At 44.3% G+C, this 25,917-nt stretch overlaps 1 protein-coding gene across 1 annotated transcript in view; it reads right to left on the reverse strand.

Annotated features, from left to right (window-relative positions):
- The window catches only part of dner (delta/notch-like EGF repeat containing), a 319,201-nt gene that overhangs the window by 256,258 nt on the left and 37,026 nt on the right, over positions 1-25,917 (reverse strand). The gene's annotated exons all lie outside the window — the stretch shown is intronic.

Here is a 25,917-nt window from a genome sequence, read left to right on the forward strand (position 1 = left end):
CTAGTCGCCACACTCCGGCACCCGTTCGGGTACACTGAGGAAGAATTTAGCATGGCCAATGCATCTAACCAGCAAGTCTTTTGGACTGTGGGAGGAAACTGGAGCACTCTGCACAGACAGTGACCCAAGCCAGGAATCGAACCAGGGTCCCTGTCAATGTGAAGCAGCAGTGCTAACCACTGCGCCACTGTGCCGCAGTCTTTGAAATGTTGAGTGCTCTTTGCAAAGATTAGCTGTGAAAATGCGTATAGACTGAGTTGTACAGACCTTTTACTTTGATAATGCTTTTCTTGTTGGTGTTTAAGTGGATTATTCTAAGATTTGGTAAATCTTATTAAATTTAATGGGCGATACCTTTTATTGAAATCACATTTATCTCATTGGTTGCTTTGGACTGACAGCTTACGTTCAAGTACAGGAGTTTACATTTTCATACAATTACACTTCCCTCAGCCATACAAACCGCCTTTAATGAAACTGGCCCCTTCAAATGATTTCTTACAAGCTCTGATCATCCTGCAAATATTTTGAAATTTGGAAGTAAAATTATTGTGAGATGAGAGGAAATAGTTAAGTAACATGCTGCCGTAACTCATATCAATAATGCCATAAGACAATAAAGTATAGGAGCAGATTCAGGCCAATCAGCCCATCAAGTCTGCTCTGCCATTCGATCATGGACGATAAGTTTCTCAACCCCATTCTCCCGTTTTTTCCCCGTAACCTTTGAATCCCTTACCAGTCAAGAACCTATCTATCTCTGATTTAAACACACTGAATGACCCGGCCTCCACAGCTTTGTGTGGCAATAAATTCCACAGATTCACCACCCTCTGGCTGAAGAAATTCCTCCTCATATCGGTTCCAAAGGGTGGTCCTTTTACTCTGAGGCTGTGCCCTCTCATCTTAGTCTCACCGACTAATGGAGATGCATCACAACGTTGTTTACTAGCTATACATTTTACACAACAAGGAAATACTATGTTTAAATGGGTAATTTGCTAATATTTTTAAGCACACAAGTATTTTCAGTTTATTTTAAATATAAAAATATAGATATATACAGGAAAAGGTTTTTTCTTTGAATAAATATATATAAACCATATCTGTGTGTATTCTGAATATTGAATAAATCAGAAGTGATTGCTTGCAAAGACATTTCTTCTGGGAAGTGATACATTATACGTATCAGGGACAGGAGTGGTTGCTCAAACCTCACATCCCATAATGCAATATAGAATTTGGGTATGGCTAGGTCTCATCCAAAATCAAGTGTTTGCGTGCACAAGGTTGGGGAAGTTTCATGAGATTTCAAAGGCTTAACGCTGGCTATACCTGGTATACCTGGAATTAACAATCTAATGATGACCATGAAACCATTGCCGATTGTCAGAAAACCCCATCTGGTTAACTGATGTCCTTGAGGGAAGGAACTCTGCCGTCCTTACCTGGTCTGGCCTGCCTGTGACTCCAGAGCCACAGCAATGTGGTTGACTCTGAAATGGCCTAAAAGGCCATTCAGTTCAAGGGTGATTAGGGATAGGCAATAAATGCTGGCCAGCCAGCGTCGCCCATGTCCCACGAATGAATTTTTAAAAACCTAATCCCTTGTTTTTTTAGAATTAGGGGATACCTGCAGCCAGCCAACTCAAAGTCCATTGACTTCAGCAGCACCAGACTTTTAGAGCTGTTTACAAATATAGAGTAAAGGGTGCAAGCCATGAGCTGTGTCCATGCTTGTTAGTACACACGGCTCTGTCCAACACTCGACTGACCATGCTCTCTTACATCACTGTGTGGGCAGCACTGTACTCAGACAACCCTGTATGTGCCACACCCTTGAACTACAACCATGTCCTGGGAGCACCGGGGAAGTCCAGGGACTGGCAGCATTTTGAAGGCAGGGCTAGTTCGAACCAAAGGCGATGACACCGTGAGTCACTAGTGGGGCTGAGAGGAAAGAAAATAGGAAGGCCCAAAAACTATCAGGCCTCTGGTACCTGCTGAAGGATCTTAGATGCATGAACAGAGCAGAGGGTAAGCCAGAGACTTCAGAGAGAGGCATTTTAGGCATTGAAAGATCAAAATGGTAGGTTCATGGATACATTTTGTGACTAAGGTGTAGTACGTTACAAATTTTATCTCAGGCAGTTAAAGTGGGCTGCATGTACAGGCAGCCAATATGGTCACTAAAAGCCCTGGAATGTGTAGGGGGTTAGTTCAGGATGGTCGAGCCTTTCTTCAATTGCTTTCAGTAAATGCAAAAGTTGAGCCAGTTGGATTGTATAGGCTGTAGAGCATACACGCTGGCAATCACAAGCTGATACTGAAGTGGCAAAACTCCCCCAATTTTGGGGCATAATGCAGCCACAATCTGGGTGAATGTGGAACTTCATTTTCTAGTAGTCCTCCCTACTCAGTATTGCTCTGTAAACCTTCATTTTTTAATTCATTTATGAGACATGGTGTCACTGGCTGGTCAGTATTTATTGCCCATCCCTAGTTGCCCAAAGGCAGTTGAGAGTCAACCATGTTGCTGTGGCTCTGGAGTCACATGTAGGCCAGACCAGGTAAGGGCAGCAGATTTCTTTCCCTAAATGACATTTATTTGATTTTGATTTGATTTGATTTATTATTGTCACATGTGTTAACGCACAGTGAAAAGTATTGTTTCTTGCACGCTATACAGACAAAACATACCGTTCATAGAGAAGGAAACGAGAGAGTGCAGAATGTAGTGTTACAGTCATAGCTAGGGTGTAGAGAAAGATCAACTTAATGCAAGGTAAGTCCATTCAAAAGTCTGACAGCAGCAGGGAAGAAGCTGTTCTTGAGTCGGTTGGTATGTGACCTCAGGCTTTTGTATCTTTTTCCCGACGGAAGAAGGTGGAAGAGAGAATGTCCGGGGTGTGTGGGGTCCTTAATTATGTTGGCTGCTTTTCCGAGGCAGCGGGAAGTGTAGACAGAGTCAATGGATGGGAGGCTGGTTTGCGTGATGGATTGGGTTACATTCACGACCTTTTGTAGTTCCTTGCAGTCTTGAGCAGAGCAGGAGCCATACCAAGCTGCGATACAACCAGAAAGAATGCTTTCTATGGTGCATCTGTAAAAGTTGGTGAGAGTCACAGCTGACATGCCAAATTTCCTTAGTCTCCTGAGAAAGTAGAGGCGTTGGTGGGCTTTCTTAACTATAGTGTCGGCATGGGGGGCCCAGGACAGGTTGGTGGTGATCTGGACACCTAAAAACTTGAAGCTTAGTGAACCAGATGGGTTTTTCCAACAATGGTTTCATGGTCATCAGTAGATTCTTAATTCCGGATGTTTGTTTTACTGAGTTCAAATGCCACCATCTGCCGTGGCAGGATTTGAACCCGGGTCCCCAGAACATTAGCAGAGTTTCTGGATTAATAGTCTAGCGATAATACCAGCCGGCCATCGCCTCCCCGCATAGAGGTGATATTGCTGATACTACCTCTTTGTGATTGATTTCCATGGGAAATTGCAAACCCTGCTTCCTAGAGTTGTGTCCCAATGTGCTAGTGAGCCTAAAGAGAGTAGATCTTGCAATTTCCCATGGCTGTCAATCAATCTGGGAAATGGTTACATTTGAAATTGAAGATCTATTTTCACATTTTATTTCCTGACCTTTGCTGACATGGCATTTCAGATTCGATGACTCAAGATGTTCCAGTAGTATCCTTTCTCCCTGCCGAGGTGGGCATGCCGATAAAGCTAAAGGAAAATAGGATGTACACCAAACCGAAGTATGCAGGTGCTCTGACCGCAGAATTTTTGGAGGCGTCAAAGGTTGATTCATGGAGCGGAAAGCAGATCTGTCTTTCATAGAATCCCTCCAGTGCAAAAGGAGGCCATTCAGCCCATTGAATCTGCACCGACTCTTTGACAGAGCATCTTACCCAGGCCCACCCCCCCGCCCTATCTCCATAACCCTGTACATTTACCCTGTTAATCCCCCCAACCTACACATCTTAGGACACTAAAGGCCAATCCACCTAACCCGCACATCTTTGGACTGTGGGAGGAAATGGGAGCACCCGGAGGAAACCCATGCAGACGCGCAGAGAATGTGAAACTCCACACAGACAGTCACCCAAGGCCGGAATTGAACCCCGGTTCCTGGAGCTGCGGGGCAGCAGTGCTAACCACTGTGCCACCATCTTGTCCCAGGTCCACCTTTGCAGGTTACCATAGGAATTGGCAGAGTGTCAGATGTTATTAATATTCCATTCTATAATACAAGCATCCTCACTCAAATGAGATTATAATGAAAATTGTTAAGTTTTGAAGAGCTATTTGACTTGTTTAAAGACAGTGTCATGCCTGAATGGGGTGAGGGAGAAAATTAATATATAATCTTCATCAGATATAATGGTTAATTTTCTGAGAGTGAACTTTAAACAGAGAGTCTCAGTCATTAAGAAAACATTGTCAGTGTTCAAGCTCCCACTTTCTGACCATTGAAACGGCTGGTCAGAAAACTGAGCCTGTGCAGAGCTGAATTTCTGATCCCCGCTCCCAGCATCTCAGCTTTCCTGGCAGGACTTCCTGTTCCTGAACATGAAATGTCCTTCGAGTCCCATCACCAACCTGTTGTCCGTGAACTATAGGCAGCATGGACATGGTCACCTGCCCCATAACTTACAACAGCAGCTCAGCCAGAAAGATGGCTCCACTTTCAAGTGTTTAGAAGCAGCTTGAGCATCAAAAATGCAATCTAAATTCAAGAGCCTTTGAAAGCTTTGTCACATCACTGCAGAGCAGTATTCCAATATCATTTGATGCTAGTTAAATAACACTTTATTTCACTTGACACAGAGTAAACAACAGGTGTCTAGGTTTCACAATTTCTCAAGCCTTACATCAGCTAAATTTTTAACCTGTAACAACAGTGAATCATAAAATCCCTACAGTGCAGAAAGAGGCCATTCAGCCCATCGATTCTGCACTGACTCGACGACAGAGTATCATACCCAGGCCCTCCCTCCTGTCTTATCCCCACAACCCCATATATTTACCCCGCTAATCCCCTCATCCCACATATCTTGGGACACTAAGGGGAAATTTAGCATGGCCAATACACCTAACCTGCACAGTTTTGGACTGTGGGAGGAAACCCATGGCAGACACGGGGAGAATGTACAATCCACACAGACAGTAACCCAAGGTTGGAATCGAACCCGACTCCCTGGCACTGTGAGGCAGCAGTACTAACTACTGTGCCATCATGCTGCCCGATAAAGTCACATGCACTTCGTGTTAAGATTTGAGCACCAGTTGGACAGATCCTGGTAGATCGTGGCGTAGTAAATGGTGGTGTAGTGGTAATGTCACTGGACTAATAATCCAGAGGCTAATGCCTTGGGGAAATGGGTTCAAATCCCATCAAGTCCACCAAATTCTATTAATAAAAGTCTGGAACTGAAAACCAGCCTCAGCAATGGTGACCGTGAAACTATCATTGATTGTTGTAAAAATCCATCTGTCATCCTTACTTGGTTGGGCCTACACGTCAGGCCTACATGTTAGGCCTACATATAATTCCAGACCCACAACAATGTGGTTGACTTTCAACTGCCCTTTGAAATAGCCCATCAGTTCAAGCACAATTAGGACTGGGCAACAACTGCCCACATCATGAAAGAATAACTAAAAACTGAAGCAACAAATCAGAATACGTCATCCTTAAAACAAGCAAGAACTGATAGACTTCAGTATACTCATTCTCTCTGCTTTCCCATTAATGGAGGGGAGATGCAGAAGACAGGTCTTTCCCCAAAGAGAAATGAAAGCAAAATTGAGCAGGACTTTTCCTCAGGCACCATTCATTTTACTTCTAGAAACTTCTTAAGAAGCTGCAGTTAAAAGGAGGATGTCACCTAATCCCCCTCCAGGCCGCAATGATGCACAATACAAATTAATAAGAGGAGCGGGAAAAAAGCTACTTCTGTGTAAAACTGGAATAAAGAGCAATTCTTTTGCCAAAAGCGATAGAAATTGTGTACATGGGAAGAGAACGTGATGGCATCTTCCTGTGAGGATTGGGTGACACAATCCAAATACATGAACCAATAAGTCAGCAAGAGGCCCTTGTAAAATCCATGATCAGGCGTAGAATCCCTATAGTGCAGAAGGAGGCCACTCAGCCCATCGAGACTGCACCGACCACATCCCACCCAAGCCCTATTCCCGTAACCCCACATATTTCCCCTGCTAATCCCCCTGACACTAAGGGGCAATTTAGCATTGCCAATCAACCTAACCTGCACATCTTTGGAGTGTGGAAGGAAACCGGAGCGCCTGGAGGAAATCCACACAGACAGGGGGAGAATGTGCAAACTCCACATAGAGAGTGACGCGAGGCCAGAATTGAACCTGGGTAGCTGGCGCTGTGAGGCAGCAGTGCTAACCACTATGCCCATCATGCTGCCCTGTAAAAAATGTTTTCTTATCGAGCTCTGGAAGTCTCAAGCGGTGCCCATAAGGAGCACTGGTTAGGCTGCTAAATGCCCAGACCCAGTCTATATCCAAAACCGGCATCTCCACATAACGCCCAGACCAACAGTGCAGAGTTTAAATTGGCCATTTGATGACCAATATATCATCGGGAAACTACAACGGATGTGACAACCTGAGGTTATATACGCAAGGCACCCACAACCATGTCAGAACGTGTGTGCTTTCAAGTTGGCAGCAAAGGAAAATCATGGCCAAAATTCACCCATTGCAACATCGACTTTTCACCAAAAAAACCGGAGTAAAAATGTTCACGATCCAACCAACCCCCCAGTCGATGCTTTTATTCTTATGGATGTATATTGTGGTCCCATCAATCCTCAATAAAACAAAGCTTAGGAATATCTCACAAGAGCTATATAGCTTTGCAATTGCCTTGAAGGCTGTGTAGAGGTCTGCAGCGTACACTCACTAATAAAGGTTTTATTATTGGTGGAAGGAACAGGCTGGAGCTCAGGTAACAATTGACAGTCGGACAGTGTCATTAATCACCAGGCAGCACACTGAAGAGTTACTCTAATTAGAAGCTATGGATACTGCTCTGCCATTTCTACAGACTGAAATCTACTGGGAGCGAGAAGCGAGGCACAGACACGGAAGCCCAATATACCGACAGACGCGTTTGTAAAATTGTGCATTGTACTCTTAGATTAATGGCTCCAATATATCTATGGACTATACTGAATAAATCTAAGAGACTAGATAGGAACTGGGCAGAGAGAAGTGCATTTGTTACAAGATGTAACTTTAACGTAACTTCATTAACTGAATACTGGGGGAATCTGTGAATTCCCTTCGCAGCTGTAACCCCTCTCACAATATTTATGCTCCTAATAGCCTTCTCAATTTTATTCTGCAGACTGCAATCACAGCGCAAAATATATTTACAAGTCCTACAAAAGACTCATTCTAGTGGGACGTAATTTTGTTTGGTTTGGCAAGTTGAGATATTGCTCTGAAACACTTGAGCAAGCTTGCGAAATGTGCATCAAATTTATGCGAATCAACATACAATGTGCATGCCAACTATTTACTATTTATTTTTAATGACAATTGTGCCTTCTATTAAACAAGTAATTTAAAAAACTGCATTTATGTAGTGCCTTTCATTGCTTCAACGCACCCCAAACATTTCAACCAATTAGATACCCTTGAAGTGTAGTCATTGTTGCAATGTAGCAAACACACTAGTCAATTTGTGGTGAATAAGGTCCCAAAACCTACATTGAGATAATGATCACATCATCTCTTATAGCAATGTTTGTAATACCTCTCACCAAAACATTATTGTATTTCCATACAAGTATAGTATCTGCACTGCGTGTAAATCGCCTGGATTTTTTAATTCATTCGTGGGACATGGGCGTCGCTGGCTGGCCAGTATTTATTGCCCATCCCTAGCTGCCTGAGGGCAGTTGAGAGTCAACCACATTGCTGTGGCACTGGGGTCACATGTAGGCCAGACCAGGTAAGGACGGCAGATTTCCTTCCCTAAAGAACATTAGTGAATGAGATGGGTTTTTCCAACAAATGGCAATAGAGATAGATGGTCATCAGAAGATTCTTAATTCCAGATATTTTTTATTGAATTCAAATTCCACCATCTGCCATGGCAGGATTTGAACCCCAGGCCCCAGAACATTAGCCAAGTTTCTGGATTAATAGTCCAGCAATAATATCACTAGGCCATCTCATTACCCCATACTTTGATTGAGTTTTTTGATGGAGTAACCAAGAAGGTAGATGAGGGCAGTGCAGTTGATGTTGTCTACATGGACGTTAGCAAGACCTTTGACAAGGTACCGCACGGTAGGTTGTTGCATAAGGTTAAATCTCACGGGATCCAGTGTGAGGTATCTAAATGGATACAAAATTGGCTTCTTGACAGAAGTGTGGTTGTAGAAGGTTGTTTTTCAAACTGGAGGCCTGTGACCAGCGGTGTGCCTCAGGGGTCAGTGCTGGGCCCACTGTTATTTGTCATTTATATTAATGATTTGGATGAGAATATAGGAGGCATGGTTAGTAAGTTTGCAGATGACACCAAGATTGGTTGCATAGTGGACAGTGAAGAAGGTTATCTCGGATTGCAATGGGATCTTGATCAATTGGGCCAGTGGGCTGACAAATGGCAGATGGAGTTTAATTTCGACAAATCCAAAGTGATGCATTTTGGTAGATTGAACCAGGGCAGGAATTACTCAGTTAATGGTAGATGGTTGGGGAGAGTTACAGAACAAAGAGATCTGGGAGTACATGTTCATAGCTCCTTGAAAGTGGAGTTAGAGGTGGACAGAGTGGTGAAGAAGGCATTCAGAATGCTTGGTTTCATCGGTCAGAACATTGAATACAGGAGTTGGGATATCTTGTTGAAGTTGTACAAGACATTGGTCAGGCCACACTTGGAACACTGTGTGCAGTTCTGATCACCCTGCTTTAGAAAGGATATTATTAAACTAGAAAGAGTGCAGAAAAGATTTACTAGGATGCTATCGGGACTTGATGGATTGAGTTATAAGGAGAGGCTGAATAGACTTGGACTTTTTTCTCTGGAGTGCAGAAGGCTGAGGGGTGACCTTACAGAGGTCTATAAAATAATGCGGGGCATAGATAAGAAAAGATCAATATCTTTTCCCAAAGGTCGGGGAATCTAAAACTAGAGGGCATAGGTTTAAGGTGAGAGGGGAGGGATACAAAAGTGTCCAGAGGGGCAATTTTTTCACACAGAGGGCGGTGAGTGTCTGGAACAATTTGCCAGAGGTAGTAGTAGAGGCGGATACAGTTTTGTCTTTTAAAAAGCATTTAGACAGTTACATGGATAAGATGGGTATAGAGGGATATGGACCAAATGCGGGCAAATTGGATTAGCTTAGGGGTTTAAACAAAAGGGCGGCATGGACAAGTTGGGCCAAAGGGCCCGTTTCCATGCTGTAAACCTCTATGACTCTGTGACCCTACTTGTACTCGTCATTAACATTAAAGAAAGCTACCTGCAAAATATAACAATCTCTGGGGAACAGGCACCCACTTTTTCAAATCTGGTTCCAAGTTAAGGGGAATCTTCAAGCAAGCAACAAGCAGGCTAAACAGCAAATCACACTGAAATGTTTCACTATCATTTAACAAGGAAGTTATAAGATCTGTATCCTTCATTTCTCTGGTGATTAGCTTAAGATAGAAGCTAACCTTTCAATAAACAAAAGCTTTACAACAACAATTTATATCATGTAGCACCTTCAATATGATCAAACATTCCAAGCCCTTCACAGAAGCATTAAAGTTTATTTATTGGTGTCACAAATAGGCTTACATTAACACTGCAATGGAGCTACTGTGAAAATGCCTTAGTTGCCACACTCCAGCACCTGTTCGGGTACACTGAGGGAGAATTTAGCATGGTCAATGTGCCTAACCAGCAGCACGTCTTTGGACTGTGGGAGGAAACCACAGCACCTGGAGGAAACCCATGCAGACACGGGGAGAATGTGCAGACTCTGCACAGACAGTGACCCAAGCCAGGAATTGAACCCGGGTCCCTGGTGCTGTGAGACAGCAGTGCTAACCACTGTGCCACCGTGCTGCCCATTACAAAGCAAGTACGGCGCACAAGCCACATAAGGAGATATTAGGTCAGATGACCAAAACCTTCGTCAAAGGTTTTAAGGAATGTCTTAAAGGAAGAAAGAGAGAGGCAGAGAGATGTGGCGAGGACATTCCAGAGCTTGGCACCCATGCAACTGAAGGCACATCCACCAATAGTGGGCCAATTTAAATTGAGAATGTACTAGAGCTTCGAATCAGAGGAATGTATCAGAGAGATGTGAGGCTGGAGGAGATTACAGTGATAGGGAGAGGAAAGACCATGCAGGGATGAGAATTTTATAATCAAGACATTGCTTGAGCAGGAGTCAGTTCAGGTCAATGAGCACAAGGGTGATGGGGGAACAGAACTTGCTGCGAGTTTTGACACAGGCAGCAGAGTTTTACATGTCCTCAAGGTTACAGAGGATAATATGTGGGAGACCAGCCAGGAGCACATTGGGATAGTCAGGTCTACAGGTAACAAAGGCATGAATGAGCATTTCAGCAGCTATTGAGCTGAGACAGGGCAAAGTCCGGTCGTGGAACAGAGGTGGAAATAGACATTTTCAACGATGGTACAAAAATAAGGTTGGAAGCTCAGGTCAAAATCAAATATGGCACCAAGGTTACAATGAGACTGGCTCAATCTCAGGTTGTTGCCAAGGGGAGATCAGGAGTCAATTGCTAGGGAACAGAATTTGGAGCAGAGACTGAAAACGATATAAAAATTTAACAATTAAAGAAAATATTATTTTAAAAATATGTGGAATTTCTTATCATGTTGGAGAAATTTGACATTCCACAATTATAAACTTATTCTTTCAGCCTGGAGAAGTACTTAGCAATAATAATGAAGTTAGTACTCTGTTAAAAGCCCAGTTACATCTCATTCAACAAACCAGCCTCCCATCCATTGACTCTGTCCACACTTCCCACAAAGCAAAGCAGCCAACATAATTAAGGACCCCACGCATCCTGGACATTCTCTCTTCCACCTTCTTCCTTCGGGAAAAAGATACAAAAGTCTGAGGTCACGTACCAACCAACTCAAGAACAGCTTCTTCCCTGCTGTTGTCAGACTTTTGAATGGACTTACCTTGCATTAAGTTGATCTTTCTCTACACTCTAGCTCTGACTGTAACACTACATTCTCTCATTTCCTTCTCTATGAACGGTGTGTTTTGTCTGTATAGCGCACAAGAAACAATACTTCTCACTGTCTGTTAATACATGTGACAATAATAAATCAAATCAAATCAAATCAAATAACTTCTCCCGGAATTTGTACAATGAAACTAAGAGCATTGGAGTGAATATTCGCATCAGTTCAATTGATTTACCATTGATTACAGTCTGATGGGACCTCAACAGATTGTTTGGGTTTTGAAATACAACAGTACCACATGTTCCATCTGGCTTCCTGTCGTCATGTGACCTCTGCAAGGAGGGAAGCTCTGAAAGCCGCCATCTTGCAATCAAGTCAATATTGACCTTCAGTGAGAAAGCAGTGTGGCCATGGAGCATGAAAGATTGTGTAAGGCGTAAGATTTAAAATAGTTCCTGTAGATCCTGGTATTGCTGCAGAGAAACCAACACAGCTCAGAAAGGCACACAAAAATGTCCAAATCTGCAGCAAAGCTGCTGATAAAAAGCAAAGAAAAACAAACATAAACCAAAGGCTGCAAATAATATACTGAGTGAGTTAGCATGGCCACTGTAAATGTCCTCCTCCTGGCTCTTGTCACTGTGGGTGTACCTACACTTCAGAGACTACAGCGGTTCAAGAAGGCAGCTCACCACCACCTTCTGAAGGGTAACTAGGAATAGTCAATAAATCATAGAATCATAGAAACCCTACAGTGCAGAAAGAGGCCATTCGGCCCATCAAGTCTGCACCGACCACAATCTCACCCAGGCCCTACCCCCATATCACTACATATTTTACTCACTAATCCCTCTAACCTACGCATCTCAGGACACTAAGGGGCAATTTTAGCATGGCCAATCGACCTAACCCGCACATCTTTGGACTGTGGGAGGAAACCGGAGCACCTGGAGGAAACCCACGCAGACACAAGGAGAATGTGCAAACTCCACACAGACAGTGACCCGAGCCAGGAATCGAACCCAGGTCCCTGGAGCTGTGAAGCAGCAGTGCTAACCACTGTGCCACCGTGCCGCCTGTTGACTTAGCCAGCCACACCCACATCCTGTAAATTAATTTTAGAAAAGGAGAGATGCAGAAGTTAGCGCAGGCAAGCTATCAAGAAATTGAATCAATTCGGAGAAAGGCAAGAGGACAAAATGACCATCACTCCCAGATGTCCACAGATCACCAACAACGGCAAAGGAGCAACAACAGAAACCACAACAAGTGACAGGGGAACAACACTCTTCAGACAAGGAACATCATCCAGACAAACAGTCACTGACAATGCACATGTGTACCATTAAGAAACTTGCATGGTTTAAAAGCTGTGTATGAAATGCAGGTGCAGAGACTGACTAATGGACCATGCATTTGTCAATGTACGAAAACAGTCAGTGTATAGTGGATCACTTGGATACGTCACAGTTACACATTATCATGTATAAAAATGTGTCTTTTCTTTGTTCAGAAAAGGGGGATGTTTATGTCTTTTGTTCAACATGAAAAGTGGGATGTTTGGGTTTGGAAGTGCAACGGGACTACCTGTCCAGTCTGGCTTGCTGTAGTCATGTGATTTCTGCCATGGGGGCGCACTCTGCAAGCTTCCATCTCATGATCAGTTCAATAAAACCGAGGATGGAATTTTCCTGTCCCGCCCGTCACGGGAATGGTAGCGGGCGGGACACTAAATTCGGCGGACCATGCAAAAGTCCATTGACCTTGGGTGGGTATTTCTGGCCTTGAGGCGAGCGCAGCCGGAAAATCCAACCCCTGCAATGAGAAAGTACTGTGGTCTTAAAACACGAAACACAGCTCACCCTGAGCAGTGGCCTATACTCATTGACAGCAACTTTTGGATGGTCGCATTATTCTGTGCATGCTGGGCACCTGAGATTGTGATCTGTTTCAGAACATTCAATGACAGCAAACACTGATAGTCTTATCAACATCACCTCCACAAAATTCAGGCCAATGTCGTTGTTATGAAGGCAGGATTTTTTTGTAATAGCTAAATTTCAGAAATGCCTAGTTTGTGTCCTCTAACTTTTGCAATCAGTTCCTTTGTATCGCAAAACCAAAAACCCCACTGGGCAAAGAGCGGAGGGTAAATGTATTGGAACACAAGGTTGAGTACGAATGAAATCTGTCTTTGCTATAAACACATTTGCAGTGAATAATCCTTGGAAGAGAACAACTTTAACAAATTAATCTCTGGACGTTCAAACTAAAGTCCAATCTTATTATTAAAAACTTGTTACCCCCAGTGGCTGATAAGACCATAAGATACAGGAGCAGAATTAAGCAATTCGGCCCATCGAGTCTGCTCCGCCATTCAATCATGGCTGATATGATTCTCATCCCCATTCCCCTGCCTTCTCCACGTAACCCTTGATCCACTTATTGATCAAGAACCTAAATATCTCTGTCTTAAAGACACTCAATGATCTGGCCTCCACAGCCTTCTGTGGCAATGAGTTCCATAGATTCACCACCCTCTGTCTGAAGAAATTCCTCAAAATATAAACCTCTTGAGGGATCAAAGCAAGGACAATATGCAGCAAGGGGTTTGTTGCTTTAAAGATATTAAACACAAGGTTGGAAAACATGCTGTGCCAACTGGGTAGATGAAACTTTAAAGGATTCCCTAATTAACCATTGAATTTAGCACCATTAATAAATCTTAAACACTCAACGTGAGACATCACTAGGCTGAAAAGTAGCAACTAAAGGATAAATGGTTTATTATTTTGCCTTTTAATGTTTATTGCACTTTATTATGTTTTATTAATGTTCCTAAATTATCAACGGTGACCACACATTGAAAAAATACTTCCTTGGCTGAAAAGCACATTGAGACGTTAGGCAGTCATGAAAAGCGCTATATAAATGCAAATTTTTCTTATTGTTGAAAGACACTCAATTCAGGTTTGACATTTTTGCTTATCTCTTCTATGTAGATAGTAGAAAATGGTTCACATCTGGTGAGGTTGAGAATTTTGAGTAACCAGATGGCGCATTAGGAATGATTCTCCTGTGACTGATGAACAGGCTGCATTTTTATAGCACCCACAGGGGAACATGTATGGGTAGCATTAAACTCCTACACTTAAACAAGTATGGATTTTCATAGGATCATAGAGTCCCTACAGTGCAGAAGGAGGCCACTCAGCCCATCGAGTCTGCACCGACCACAATCCCACCCAGGCCCTATTCCCGTAACCCCACATAGTTATCCTGCCAATCCCCCTGACACTAAGGGGCAATTTAACCTGGCCAATCAACCTAACTTGCACAGCTTTGGACTGTGGGAGGAAACCGGAGCACCCGGAGGAAACCCACGCAGACACAGGGAGAATGTGCAAACTCCAAACAGACAGTGACCCGAGGCTGGAATTGAACCCAGGTCCCTGGCGCTGTGAGGCAGCGGTGCTAACCACTGCGCCATCGAGCCACCCCAACTAATGAACTTCAGGAGAAATCCCTGCTAAGAAATTGAATTCCTTTACTATTTATTCACATTATCAGAATCCCAGGTGCCAGTGGTGAAGTGACAAATTTACCTCAAGCTCTTAGCAACTGCAGAAACTGTGATAGCACTCACCAAGATTGTTCTGTAGAAGGGTCATATGGATTCGAAACATCAACTATGTTTCTCGCTCCACAGATGCTGCCAGACCTGCTGAGTTTATCCAGCATTTTCGGATTTTATTTCAGATTTCCAGCGTCTGCAGTATTTTGCTTTTATCTGGCCTTTAATCACCTTGGGGGTGATTCTCCGAGCTCGCCGTGTCATTAGTAGATCGCGCCAGTCCCAGAGAATAGCTTGTAGGCCTAAAAATCCGTTTCACACTCGGCGCCAAACAGCTTGCAATTCTCCCAGCCCCTTCCTAATGGCGCAAACTGGATCACGCCCTGAGTCCGATTATCGTATTTAAAGTAAAATTTAAATCTGTACAGCCCGTTCGAATCTCAGCGCATGGAATTCACCAACCTTCGGGCGTGGTACGATAACAGCAAGAATCACTACTGGTCTCCACTGGCCGGAGACCTGGCAAGATGGTGATGGCCAGAGGGATTCGGGGGTCCCTGAAGCCCCTCCCAGTGGTCGGGGGCATAGCTCCAAAGAAGTGACTGAGTGTGGGAGGATTACAGTGCGGTGTGCACCTGAGAGAATGGTATGGATCACTCCATTATTCATAAGTTCATAAGATATAGGAGCAGAATTAGGCCATTCAGCCCATCGAGTCTGCTCCGCCATTCGATCATGGCTGATATGCTCCTCATCCCCATTTTCCTGCTTTCCCCCCATAACCTTTCAACTCATTACCAATTAAAAATCTGTCTAACTCCTCCTTAAGTTTACTCATTGTCCCAGCATCCACTGCACTTATGGGTAGGGAATTCCACAAATTCACAACCTTTTGGGAGAAATAGTTTCTCCTCAACTCTGTCTTAAATTTGCTACCCCTTATCTTAAGACTATGACCTCTCGTCCTAGAATGCCCCACCAGCGGAAGCATCCACTCCACGTCTACTTTACCCATACCTTTTATCATCTTGTACACCTCACTTCTGATCTCTCCTCATTCTTCTAAATTCCAGAGAGTATTGGCCTAAACTGTTCAATCTCTCTTCATACGACAAACCCCTCATCTCTGGAATCAATCTAATGAACCCCCTCTGAACTGCCTCCAATGTCACTACATCTTTCCTCAAATATGGGGGCCAAAACTGTGCACAATACTCCAGGTGCAGTCTCATCACTGCCATATAAAGTTGCAACACTACTTCCTCACTTTTATATTCTATTCCTTTAGCCATATGTGCCAACATTCCATTCTCGTCGTTATGATTCTTAGGCCAAAATGTTACAGACGTTCACCCCGGCTGAACTGCAAGAAACTACAAAGGGTCGTGAATGTAGCCCAGTCCATCACACAAACCAGCCTCCCATCCACTGACTCTGTCTACACTTGCCGCTGCCTCGGCAAAGCAGCCAGGATAATCAAGGACCCCACGAACCCCGGACACACTGGGCCTGATTTTACCATTTTCATTCTAAGTGCTGAATCTGGGTGTAATGCAGATCCGACTTAGAAATCTGCTTTCAGGCGCCCCCATACGCACTCAGCCTGAAAAAAAAATCTCCAGTCCCATTCGCGCTGTGGGCGGAGCTTAGCACGGCCGAAACGATCGGAGCTCTGAACTGCGCATGCGCAGTTGGAAAAAAATTTGAAAAAGCGCACCCGTGTCCGATCGCTCGCAGGCCGCAAGAAGTGGAGAAAGCGGCCCGGGAGCGAAAAGTGGGAGTGATGGCTCCCACACACATCATTGTCCCCCTTATCAACCCCCGCACTACCCAGACCGGTCGCCAACCCTGTCCCCCCTCCCCCCCACAGATCACCCGCAGACTGGCAGCGGACCCCCCTGCCCCCCCCCGCCCACCCCCACCAAAGATCCATCTGACCCCCCTCTCCCCACCGGAGATCCATCTGCCCCCCTCCCACCAGTGAGCGATCGGGCCTCCCTCCTCCCCCACCCCCTCCCAGACAATGATCTGGCCTCACCTCCCCCTACCCCCCCTCCAAGAGAATGGTCTGGCCTCACTCACCCACCCCCCGCACCCCCCCCAGAGGAACATCTGACCCGCCTCCTCCTCCCTCCCCACCAGACAACAATCAGCCCTCCCCCCCCCCTTCCGTCAGAGATACATCTGACTCGCCTCCTCCTCTTCCCCCCCCAACCAGACAACGATCTGGCCTCACTCCCCTCCCAACCCCAACCAGAGAATGTTCTGACCCGCCTCTCTCCTCCCCCCCACCACTGATCTGCGTCAGAGAGCTGTTGGAAGCTCTGAACTTGCTCTTCAGCAGCTGGAGCGCCCGATTCAGACTTTAATTCAGCAGGTTCGTTACGGCGCGGTTCCGGATTGGCAAACGCGGTGGTAAAGGGGGAAATAATGATAAAGTTGGGCAGGCAGTTCATTAATTCAATTTAAATGCATGCAAATACATTTAAATCGCCGTTGCGCCCGTTTTGGGCGCGAATCGAATCGCCGCCATTCCCGGGTTTCGGTAAAGTGGCAATCTACGCGGACACGGGTGTGGATCACGTTAATGGCCTCACACCCGACTTTAGCACGTTTTCGCACCCATTTGCGGGCACGACGCAATGGTAAAATCGGACCCACTCTCTTTCACCTTCTTCTGTCTGGAAAAAGATAAAAAAGTCTGAAGACACGTACCAACCGACTCAAGAACAGTTTCTTCCTTGCTGCTGTCAGACTTTTGAAAGGACCCACCTCACATTAAGTTGACCTTTCTCTACACCCTCAGTATGACTGTAACACTACATTCTGCACTCTCTCGTTTCCTTCTCTATGAACAGTATGTTTTGTCTGTATAGCGCGCAAGAAACAATACTTTTCACTGTATGTTAATACATGTGACAATAATAAATCAAATCACATTAGATTTTTCCATCGCGTCACAGTGAACAGAGATTTGATTGGGCGCCAAATTCTCCGACTTCACTGCAGCGGGGGTGTGGCATGAACAGCCAGTAAGACTGTGCCCTTAGAAATTGTTTGGGAGAATTCCACCCCTTGTTTTATTGTGTTACGGGTGGTACATAAATGCCAATTGTCATGGTTACACGGAAGGAAAAGGGATAAAAGTGCCTGATAATGAATCCTTTCTTGTAGGCAGCACAGAGGATCCATGCAGCTTCACGTCTAGATACAGGACCCTGCCATAGCCAGACTTCCATTCTTCCAGTTTGGTCAGACCACTGCAAAAATACCAGCTAGAGAATTCACCTCCTGGATTTAAACGGCTTCCATCGTGAGGGTCAGTAATCCTCCCCCAAGAGATGTGTCCAAATCGAGGAGTGGGTAGAAAGACCAGAGTATCTCTCTTTGAAATCGGAGCAAAATCAGAAGAGATGTAAAAAGGGCTGGCAATTCACTATCACCCGTTTTATACAATAGAACAAAGTCAAAATTACCCTAAAGTTTCTTGGTAAAGAAAATTTTCTAAATAAAATGAGACACAACAGCCTTAGAAATTGAATATTTTTGCATCAACTATCAACTTTACCCCACCTTCTGCTCACTGATCTACAGTGGCTCCTGATTAAGCAATGCTTTCATATTTCAATTATCATCCTCATTTTCATATCTCTCCATGGCCTTTCCCCTCCCTATCTTTGTAATCCCCTCCAGTTCCATATTCCCTCTGAAATACGCAGAATCCTCCAATTCTGGCCTCTCGTGCATTCCTGATTTTAATTACTCCAGCATTGAAGGCCATGGCTTCAGCTCCCATTCGGACTCGAAGCTCTGAAATCCGCCCCGCCCCCACGAACCTCACCACCTCACTCCCTCCCTTTCCTCTCCAGTTTGGATCCAGTGGGTCAAGGAACTTTTTTTTCTGTGCTACAAATACAATGTAATACACTGTGAATCAAAGAAAATGATGTGGCGATGCCGGCGTTGGACTGGGGTAAACACAGTAAGAAGTCTCACAACACCAGGTTAAAGTCCAAAAGGTTTATTTGGTAGCACAAGCCACTAGCTTTCGGAGCGCTGCCCCTTCATCGGGTGAGTGGGAGTTCTGTTCACAAACAGGGCACATAAAGACACAAACTCAATTTACAAAATAATAGTTGTAATGCGAGTCTTTACAGGTAATCAAGTCTTAAAGGTACAGACAATGTGAGTGGACAGAGAGTTGCGACATTCGCTGTAGAGCTGGTGTATGAGGTGGTTGAGGAGTGCGAGAGAGGTGCGACTGCAAAATCTCTCAGCATAGTCTGTGTTATAGATTGACCTGAGTGGGTTCGTGATCTGTAGTCCTTTCGTAACCCTGTAACCCCCTCTCCACTCACATTGTCTGTACCTTTAAGACTTGATTACCTGTAAAGACTCGCATTCCAACCATTATTTTGTAAATTGAGTTTGTGTCTTTATATGCCCTGTTTGTGAACAGAACTCCCACTCACCTGATGAAGGGGCAGTGCTCCGAAAGCTAGTGGCTTATGCTACTAAATAGACCTGTTGGACTTTAACCTGGTGTTGTGAGACTTCTTACTGAATCAAAGAAAATGCAGACTTAAAGCTAAAAACAGGGAATAATGAGTCATTTAATGGAATTGACAGGACGTAGGGGAATGAAAACAATAAGTGGATTGTGATGTTAGTGTACCCTTAAGAATTTTTTTAAAATCATGTTCTCCGCAGCTCTCCCAGCCTCAGCTTTTGCCATTGTTGCCGAGTTGGCTGGAGCAGTCCTTTTGTTGCTCCTTAAGTGGCTTAAATGGGGTTTGTTTATTTTTACTTTGGGATCTTTTATGACCTACATTGTTAGGAGGAGGGCTGGTTGGCAGGTCATATGTTCTGGACGTCTTTTTTTCTTTCCTAGGGAACTTAATGTTTCATTTTCTGTTTTGGCTGGCAGCAGTTTAGTTTTAGAAGGGACATCAAGCTGAAAAGGAGTGTCTCTCTCTCTCTCTCTCCCTGGTTTTGGAGGTTCTGCTGGTTAGCTGGAAGCAAGGCTTCTTGCCTTCCTGGAGTAGAAAATCTGCTGTTGGTGGCTTGACCAGAGTCTCTCCCTGGTGTTCTGGGAAGCTGTTCTGACTTCAAACTGTTCTGAGTGTATCCAGAGGGCTGCTGGCAGTTACAAGGCTGAGAAGTCAGGGTTTCAATTCTCTAACCAAATGACTCAGTTCCAGTATTACGTGACCATTAGTCTTTGCTGTGTTAAACCTGTGGAAAGGGTTTTGTCGATGGGAAGTTTTGTTTGATTGGAACATTTTAGATATATTTGTTAAGGGTTATACATTATTGTGATTGGTTTGTTTTTGTTTGCAATTGATACAAGTTATTGCTAATTTTCTTTCCATACATGTTAACTTTATTCTTAAATAAACTTTGTTTGATAAAAGCTCCCTAGTGGGTCATTTGAATCATACCTGAAGTGAACTGTATCATGCTTATCCTAGCCAAGTTCAAAGTGCAAAACTTATGATCCAGGCGGACTTCATAAAACACTTTGGAGTTTCTGACCTTGAATTATAACAGGATCTTAACGATGGGATTTTCCAGTCCCATCCACCCCAAGACTGAAAATTCCTCCCCGAGGTCAACGGACCTTGCAATGTCCGCCAAACCATCCATCCTGCTTATGATGATCCCCACGGCGGGCGGGTCTGGAGAATGTCCCCCCCAACAGTCAGAACTTAATTTTCACTGCTAACTATAACAAAGGAATGTAAATACAGATGTTAATGTTGCAAGCAGCATCCTTTTTTAGTCTATGATTACAAGCACCAAAATTGCCTCTTGCTATGTAATGTGGTTTTAATTGTGTTCTGCATACACACCGGAACACATTGGGTGGGATTTCCTGGCTGCGCTCGCCCCGAAACTGGAAAATCCTGCCCGAGGTCGACGGACCTTGGCATGGTCCACCCCTCACCCGCTGCGATTCCTGTGGTGGGCGGAATGGGAAAATTCACCCCATTGGATCCGGTGGATGTGGGCAGAGGAAAATATTTGAACGATGATCTGTTGTTATCACTGGCTGGTGTTTTGTTATAGGAGCAAGTTAAATTTGGAAGCATTTCTACTGAGAACTGAATGGAAACTCGAAAGCTGCTGACAAATAATGCTGCGCTTTGTAAAAGACAGGCCAGTCGATCTATGAAAGAAAATGCTGAGAAAGGGTTTCCGTCATCCACAGACTGCGGAACATTTCCGAAAGCAGGAGCAAGATTGGGAGATTGCTACTAGCAGGAAAAATATGAGTGGAATGAACAAGATGACTATTTACACGTTCCTTATTCACAATTCTCCCCACAGTAAGGTCTCAATTTCACACAGAATATTTTTTTGTAAATTCTTATTGGAGAACAAGTGCAACATCAGAAAATGTGGAAGAACTCAGATAGCACATCTCTCCACTCTCACGCTCTCTGCAGTTACACGTACATGGAGTCTGAGATTCCTTGCAAGAGTTTGTTTGCAATTTTTCTTAACACTGGCAACCAAGATTGACATTTCATCAGAAGCCATACAGGCCATTCAGCCCATCGAGCCTGCACCGACTCTCCCACAGAGCATCTTACCCAGGCCCACCTCCCCGCTCCATTCATTCCCTTAACCCCATGCATCTACCCTGCTAATTCCCCTAATCTACACATCTTGGGACACTAAGGGGAAATTTACCATGGCACCAAATCCGACTCGTGAATCACAATTGGAGATTTTGGCCGGGATTCTCCAATCTCGTTTTCCCCACCACCGTAGTCAATGAGAACGGAGAATTTGGCGTTCAGCCAAGACTCCATTTACTTCAGCGGGACTGGAGAATCCTAGCCACGGGCTAGGCTGAAGAATTCCAGCCCTTATCTTCGTATCTTCGACAAAGTAGTTCTTTCTCAACTCTAAAGTTCTTTACGTAATCGATGTGAAATGGATATTTCTGTGATCAACCAGAGTGATTGGTGATTCCACCATTCCTTTACATTGAAACAACTGTAGATCATTCATTCCCCCTGCCGCCTTCCCTGAACCTGTTCACTATTCAACACCAACACAGAAAATGCTGGAAAATCTCAGCAGGTCTGACAGAATCTGTGGAGAGAGAATAGAGCCAACGTTTCAAGTCTAGATGACCCTTCGCCAAACCCTGTGTCCAATTAGATTAAAAGCAAATTACTGCGGATGCTGGAATCTGAAACTAAAAGAGAAAACGCTGGAAAATCTCAGCAGGCCTGGCAGCATCTGTAAGATTTTTTCTCTCCTTACAGATGCTGCCAGACCTGCTGAGATTTTCCAGCGTTTTCTCTTTTGGTTTCCAATTAGATTAAGGCTGATCTGAATGAAAACTCCATTTACTTGTCTTGGTTTCACATTCTTTAACACTCTTGTCGAGCAAATATCTTATCAGTCTTAGTTTGGAAATGAAAATGCTGGAAAATCTCAGCAGTTCTGACCACCTCTGTGGAGAGACAGCATCTCAGCATCTGACAGATGCTGTCAGACCTGCTGACATTTTCCAGCATTTTCTGTTTCGGATTTCAGCATCCGCAGTATTTTGCTTTTATCTTAGTTTTGAGATGTCTTAAGTGATCTTGCCTCTACAACTTTCTGGGGAAGATCGAAACAGATTTCCACTGCACCTTGTGGGAAGGGGTGCTTCATTCCTGAATAGCCTAGCTTAACTTCTAAAGTTAGCATCCCTCACTGGATGAAATATTTCATCCCTATCCATGTTCTCAAACTCTTAACTATCATAAACACTACAATTAGCTCACCCTTAATCGCCCGTGGATTTCTCTGTAAGGGGTAAAATCCAAACGGGCTAATAATGTTTACGCTTCCCCCTACACTCCATTCAAAATCCTGTATCCTTTCAACTCAGTCTAGTATGCTTCATTAAGCTTCACAAAAAACACCTCTCTTCTTCATAGGCAGTCCATTGATACTGAGGATGACATACTTAAATCTATCTATAAAACTTTGTATTATATATAGGGACATTGGTTTAAGGTGAGGGACAGGGGGTTCAGGGGGGATGTGAGGAAAAATGTCTTCACCTAGAGGGTGGTGATGGTCTGGAATGTGCTGCCTGGGAGGGTGGTAGAGGCGGGTTGCCTCACATCCTTCATAAAGTACCTACTGAGCACCTGGCACGTCATAACATTCAAGGCTATGGGCCAAGTGCTAGCAAATGGGATTAGGTGGGGATTCAGGTGTCGGTCATATCAATGGGCTAAAGGGCCTCTTCGACACTGTATGATTCAATGATATACATAAATATGTCATAAATTCAATGATGTAAATAAATGTGTCATACAATATGTCATACATTCTTCCCTGCTGCTGTCAGACTTTTGAACGGACTTACCTTGCATTAAGTTGATCTTTCTCTACATCCTAGCTATGACTGTAACACTACATTCTGCACTCTTTCTTTCCTTCTCTATGAATGGTATGCTCTGTCTGTTTAGCGCGTAAGAAACAATATTTTTCACTGTATGTTAGTAAATGTGACAATAATAAATCAAATCAAATCAAATCAAAATGGCATACACACACACAATTTCCATTGTTTGTCAGAATTCCTCGTTCTTCCGGTTTTACACAGAGGTAGCTTTCTCCCCCTCCTCTTATTGACTTGTATTGTATGCTATCATGGCCTGGAGGGTGATTAGGTGACCTTCTCCTTGCTCTCTTTTCAGCGCAGCTCACATGAAGTTTCTGGAAGTAAAACGAATGATGCCCGAGGCAAAATCCTACTCAATATTGCTTTCATTTCTCTTTGGGGAGACGCCTGTCCTCCGTGTCTCCTCTCCATTAACGAGAAAGTGCGCAGAATGAACAGAAATACATTTATTCCTTTCTATAAACTCGTGCCTGTTTTTATGATGACAGATTCTGACATGCTGTTTCAGTCTTTTTATTATTTCATGGGATGTGGGCATTGCTGACAAGGTCAGAATTTGTTGTCCGTCCCTAATTGCCCTTGAACTGAGTGGCTTGCTCGGCTAATTCAGAGAGCACTTAAGATTCAATCACATTGCTGTGGAGTCACATGTAGGCCAGGCCGGGTAAGGACGGCAGATTTCCTTCCCTAAAGGACATTAGTGAACCAGATGGGTTTTCACAACAGTCGATGGTAACTTCATGATCGCTGTTACCAAGACTGGATTCCAATCCCAGATTTCTTTTTTTCTAATTAGTTGAATTAATTTGATCCACACACTAGCCACCTGGCCAGCCCCACTGAGCTAACCAGCCCCTTCCCCTATCAGGGCCACCACTGGCAGATCCCTTGTAATCAGTATCAAGGTCAGAATTGGAATTTCTTTAACAGGCACATTCATACGGAGTGATTTTGTTGAAGTGAGCCAAGAATTGACGGGGACGTGATGGCCTAGTTCATAGTATCATAGAATCCCTACAGTGCAGAAGGAGGCCATTTGGCCCATCGAGTCGGCACCGACCACAATCCCACCCAGGCCCTATCCCCACAACCCCATGCATTTACCCTAGCTAGTCCCCCTGACACTAAGGGGCAATTTAACATGGCCAATCCACCTAACCCGCACATCTTTGGACTTTGGGAGGAAACCGGAGCACCCAGAGGAAACCCACGCAGGCACGGGGAGAATATGCAAACTCCCCACAGACCCAAGCTGGGAATAGAACCCGAGTCCCTGGCGCTGTGAGACAGCAGTGCTAACCACTGTGCCATTTTTGTTTTTAAAAAGTGGCATTGTCCGTTATTCTAAAGAATAGTGGCATTATCGCTAGACTATTAATCCAGAAACTCAGCTAATGTTCTGGGGACCCGGGTTCAAATCCCGGCACGGCAAATGATGGAATTTGAATTCAATTAAAAAAATCTGGAATTCAGAATCTACTGATAACCATGAAGTTGATTGTCGGAAAAACCCATCCTATTCACTAATGTCCTTTAGGGAAGAAAACCTGCCGTCCTTACCTGGTCTGGCCTACATGTGACTCCAGAGCCACAGCAATGTGGTTGACTCTCAACTGCTCTACAAGGGAAACTAGGGATGAGCAATAAATGCTGGCCAGCCAGTGACGCCCATGGCCCACGAATGAATAAAAAAAATTAGAAACCACAGATGTAAAGAATTTGTTGCTGAACTTGCACAAATTGAAGAGTGTTCCATATTCACAGAAAGGGCGAAGACTGGAAAATAGGGACAATAGCTCATAATACTGGACCACACACACACAGGGTTTGCATATTGTGCATTCATTGTGAGCTCCCTGGGCAGACTGGTCTCACTGGAACAAACTCACTGTTAGAAAGGAGCAAGAAACAACACAGCACTGCAGCTCCTAAAGGCAGCAGCTGTTCTATTAAAAGAGCTGCCTGATAGCCGTCAGGTAGAAGAAAGGCTGTGTAATGATGCAAAACACATCTCAGGAGAGACCTTTACCTTCCACTGCATGTGTGGAAAAATTCACAAGCCTGAAACTCTCATTCCAGAGCTCTGCAGTGCGCACTCAAAGTGTCAGAATTCTGTTATTTGTTTAATGGTGATTCTCTGAGATTGTACTCATCATCCAATTCCAATTCCACCACCCTCATAGGCAGTGGAGTCATTGGCACTTGCTGCGTAAATCACCTTTCCCCCCAAACCCAGCCCCATATCTCTTTCCCAAATCCTTAAATATGTGCCCCCTATCCCGTGCCAACAGTTTATGGAAAGAGTTTTTCTTCATCCAATTTATCAAAAGCTGTCATAATCTTAATATGCCTCTTTCAGATCTGTCCTCAATCTCCTTTGCTTCAAGGAGAACTATCCGGCTTCTCCAAACTAACCCTGCAGCTAAAATCCCTCATTACTGCAACCATACTGATAAATCTCCTTAAGGGCCTCCTAAAGTCTGGTGAATAGAACAGGATGCAATTCTCTAATTCGGGCCTAACCAGAGCTTTCTGAAGGTTCAGCGTAGCTTCCTTTCCTTTATACTCAATGCTTCTATTAATTAAGTCCAAGATTTATTTGCTTTGCTAACTAATCTCACAAAATGTCCCGCCACCTTCAAAGAAAGAAGAGGGATCTGGTGAACCACCTCTGCCCCCGTATGCTCTTTAGAAATATGCCACTGA

Source organism: Mustelus asterias, chromosome 3 (assembly GCF_964213995.1).
Source record: "Mustelus asterias chromosome 3, sMusAst1.hap1.1, whole genome shotgun sequence".
Classification (NCBI taxonomy): Eukaryota; Metazoa; Chordata; class Chondrichthyes; order Carcharhiniformes; family Triakidae; genus Mustelus; species Mustelus asterias.